A 4,618-nucleotide genomic window follows, 5' to 3' on the forward strand; every position below is an offset into this window, starting at 1 on the left:
AGTCCATCTAGTCAAAGCTATGGTTTTTCCAGTAGTCATGTATGGATGTGAGAGTTGGACTATAAAGAAAGCTGAGCGCCAAAGAATTGATGCTTTTGAACTGTAGTGTTGGAGAAGACTCTTGAGAGTCCCTTGGACTGCAAGGAGATCCAGCCAGTCCATCCTAAAGGAGATCAGTCCTGGGTGTTCATTGGAAGGACTGATGTTGAAGCTGAAACCCAATACTTTGGGTACCTGATGTGAAGAACTGACTCATTTGAAAAGACCCTGATGCTGGGAAAGATTGAAGGCGAGAAGAGAATGGGACAACAGAGGATGAGATGTTTTGATGGCATCACTGACTCGGTGGACATGAATTTGAGTAAACTCTGAGAGTTGGTGATGGACAGGGAGGCCTGGTGTGCTGCGGTTTATGGGGTTGCGAAGAGCTGGACATGACTGAGCGACCGAACTGAACTGAACTGAAGCCTGGAGGATTCAGGAGAGTCTGAAGTCAAGGTGGAGGGACTGACCCTGAACAGGTGGAATAACACATGTTCCCAGGAGCTGAGGGAAGGATAAATGATCTGTGCATAGAAAAGGGTTCACTTCTTTGAAATGAAGGCACAGAAAGGATTACTTTTATCAGATGAAGCATCTCAGTGCAAATATGTCCCTCAGTTCTTTTCTCCTCCTTCCATCAAATATTTATTGAATCCCTACCTTTCTCCCCTCTGCCAGGAAGCAGATACAGAGAAATATAAGACAAAGCCTTTGTCCTTGCAGTGCTCCTAGTTTCAATAAGGATGACCCTGCTCTTTACCTGTCGCTCTCCACCGACAGAACCCAGCCCAGCACCACACGTGTGTGGACCACTTTTCTGGTAGCCCACAATATTTCCTCTAAGTCTCCAGATGCTCTTGATTTCTTAATCATTTTGTCAAAGCGGTATGGGAGAGAACACAACCCCCTGGGATGCTCAGATGAGGGAAAAGAAAAAAGTCAGGGATGGATCAAGTAGGGAAGAAATAATAAATTGTTGGTTTAAAGTAGATGGCCTAAGCCCTCTTCTCGAGAGAACTGTGTCTGTGTGGAGAAATAATTTCAAGACATATACACTACCATGTGTAAAATAGATACATCATGGGAAACTGCTGATAACACAGGGAGCCCAGACTGGTGGGTGCTCTGTGATGACCTAGAAGGGTGGGAGGGAGGCTTGAGAGAGAGGGCTTGTGTACAAAAATTACGGATGGCTTGCGTTGTGTTGGCAGAAGCCAACACAACATTGTAAAGCAATTAACCTCCAATTAAAAAAAAAACAAACTCTCTATAGTTATTAAAAAAGAAACCCAGAGGACACACAGGACAGTCCAGTGAAGTGGAAACGGGACAGAAGTGCTTTACACAGGAAGTGGGATGAGTTCTGAGGCGTGGGTGTGGGGAGGAGGGGGCCCGAGAATGCCTCACGTGTGAAGGAGGAAGGGGGGAATGGAAGCACCTTAAGGTAAGGTATGTGAGCTCCTAAAAATTCATTTCTGGATAGAAAAACAAGCAGACTGAATTGAGGGATGGAAGTGAGGTGAGGCCCTGAGCTTCCAGGTGGCACACTGCATAATTCTTAGTTTGTGTATGAGGCTGGTCCAGTGGCCTGGGGACCTTGAAGCCAAGGACCACATCTTGGCTACTTTATGCCCAGTAGTCGTTACTGTACCTGAGCAGATCTGGGTTTTTTGAACCCTGAATCTTATACAATTTGGAGGCCCCTTTAAGAAAAAGAATACAAAATTTATCATGAAAATCAAGAAAGTGATTATTTAAAATGAAAGAACAAATCAAAGATTAATGTTTTAATTTCAAAATCCAGGAAAAAATCACATTATTTTTATTATTGAATAGCTGTCTGATACACTTCTATACTACTTTTCATCCTGTGTTTCTTGGATTTTCTCTTTGATCATCTTTTTATATGACAACAGTTTTTGTCAAATAATTTTCCTTTCAGAGAACAGAAAGATAATTTACTTTCTTCTAGCATGATTGATCGAAATTGGATTTTTATTTTCCAGAATGCAGAAGAGTTCATTTTAGCTTGGAACACTCCTTATTTGTCATGTTTTGTAGAGTTTTCAGACTGTTGTTTTTGAAATTTCTACTGAGTTTCCTGTACTAGGTGCTATATGAGTTCAGGCCATCTCATTGCCTCGTGCACACTCTAAATCCCCACCGTGTTATTGCCCACGTCTCTGTTCTACAGGCCCTGCACCTTTGGTGACAATGGGTGAGTTGGTCCCATGGGCAGTGGCAATATTCCTGGAAGCCATTTCTACATTTGGGATGGCTAACAATAATTGAGCAGTCCATAGGGAGTGACTGTGAGTCCCATAAACAACCCAATAAATGGGCTTCTTAGGTGGTACTAGTGGAAAAGAACTTGACTGCCAATGTAGGAGAGATGAGAGAGATGGGTTCAATACCTGGGTTAGGAAGATCCTCTGGAGGAGGGCACAGCAACCCACTCCAGAATTCTTACCTGGAGAATTCCATGGACAGTGGAGCCTGGCGGGCTATGGTCCATAGGGTTGCAAAGAACTGAGGCATTCAGGATATGACTGAAGCAACTTAGCATGCAATCCACTGAACCCAAACTTCAACCCAACTTCCCAAAGTGCTTATGGCTACCTCATTGCCACCATATGTGAAACCAAGTAAGGCAAAGGGGAAACTGGAGACAAGGGTCTTAGAAGACCGCCATTAAAATCTTTATGCAACTTGCAAAACATATCCTCAGGTGAACATAGCACAGGGGAAGGGGCTAGTGTGGGTCAGGGACCCTGTAGCCTCCTGAACACACAATAAATCTCTGGGTCTGGCACATAGTGGACGGGTGCTCAATGAATGGATAAACGTGAAAGGGAGGGGAAGGAGGAAGAAGAGATGTGAGTAGGAGCAGGAGCGTCGATGCCTGAAAGGAAGGGGGTGCCCAATTGGCTGGGGGTAAGGTGCCATTGGTACCCTGCCTGACTCTAGCCCAGAAGTTTGGCTTTGATCTCCAGTGGGGTTTCTGACCTCCCGGGTAAGCTGCCTGTGATCCCCACTCCTCTTCACCCTTAGCTGTTTTGGCCACACAAAGGACTCTATTCTTAACCCTGTAACAGGAAGTTTGCCAACCACCAAGCCCCCTCGTGTTCCTCTTTGATTTGCAACGTTTAAAGGGCATGAAGAGATGCATTCAGAGGCAGGCTTTTACATCTGAAGTTACCCTCGTGTGAGTCCCAACTGAAACTTCTCACTGGCAGTCACTGCTGAGCGCAGCTGGGCAGATAGTAGCATTTGCCCTAAAAAACATCTGATACTTTGCCAGTAAACTGTAAAGAGGAAAAGAAAGCCCCTGTCTGGCTTGAAGTTACAGGATGGCTCTGGAATGAGTTGACTGAAGCAAAATGTGCTCCATCAGATTACAGTCCCCCTTGACCCAACCCTGCTGATGAATATGAGTATAGTTATCCGTGACCAGCCTGTGACTCAAGACCTCACTCAGCAAAGCCACTGGGGCTCTGAAGCCTGCCCCAGATCCCTCGCTGCCCCACTGGGGCTGCATATTGAAGGATGTCCTAGGGAGCCACTGAAGCTGTCTGGCCATGGGTACCACAGCTGCTCTCCACTCCATCTCTTTGTGGCCCTGTTTGTCAGCTGGTGCTACTACCACCCTGATAAAGAATGGAGACCTGAACCTCTGCGGCCACTACTGTCACCCTAGAGCTGTCTCTTCATTTGTACCCTTGCTTCCCCACTTTCCCTGTAATCGCGGTCCTTGAAAGGGGAGTCTCTCCAGTCAGTGAAAACCCCCTCAGTCAGACTTCAAAGGGTCCAGCAATCTACTGAAAACAGCTATTTTAAAAGTTTACTGAGGGTTAATGCCCTTTCTGATTTTCATATCCATTCTTCATCAGTGTGGGTCATGTTAACCAGAGCCCAGGTGAAAGACAGTTAAATGGTAGTATTCAGTATCAAGTACAAACACCATTTCTTCCTACCAGCCCACAGACTGCAAACACTCCAAGGCAGGAGTCATTGGTCTCCTACTTTAGGATGAGTTCCTTGAGCCTGAGCATGCTGCTGGAGGGCATCCTATGAGATGCAGTTTACTTAAGGATTCAAGCGCCAGGAATCTGGGCTTGGCTTTCAGGTTCAAGTTTCAACCACTGTTTCTCCCTGGGAGACCTAGGAGTCCTTATGTAAACAGGATTCCTGGAAGCTTTGCCTTCCCAGAGTTCCTGCCTCAGCTTGGATTCCCCCAGAATTGTCAGACAATTATTTAAGTAGTTTATTGAGGTGATGATCCCAGGAAACTAACCAGAGAAGGGAAGAGACCAATAAAGGGTACGTTTTCAGGCAGGTTCCCATCGTGAGCAAGCAGGGTTTAATCCTACTCAGAGCCAGTGCAGAGTCTACAACTTAGAGTTACCCTGTCCTAGGGGTGAAGAATCTGAGTTCTTTATCTATCCTTTCCCATCATCGGTTGAAAGTGTTAATTCCAGCCTTTCTGGCCTGCCATGAGGGCAGAGTTGGCTCAGTCTCTGGAAAAAGCAGAGACTCAGAGTTGTTGGCAGTTGGAAATCAGGCCGATGAGCGCAGA

Source organism: Bison bison, unplaced genomic scaffold, assembly GCF_000754665.1.
Source record: "Bison bison bison isolate TAMUID 2011002044 unplaced genomic scaffold, Bison_UMD1.0 scf7180017864033, whole genome shotgun sequence".
NCBI classification, from domain to species: Eukaryota; Metazoa; Chordata; class Mammalia; order Artiodactyla; family Bovidae; genus Bison; species Bison bison.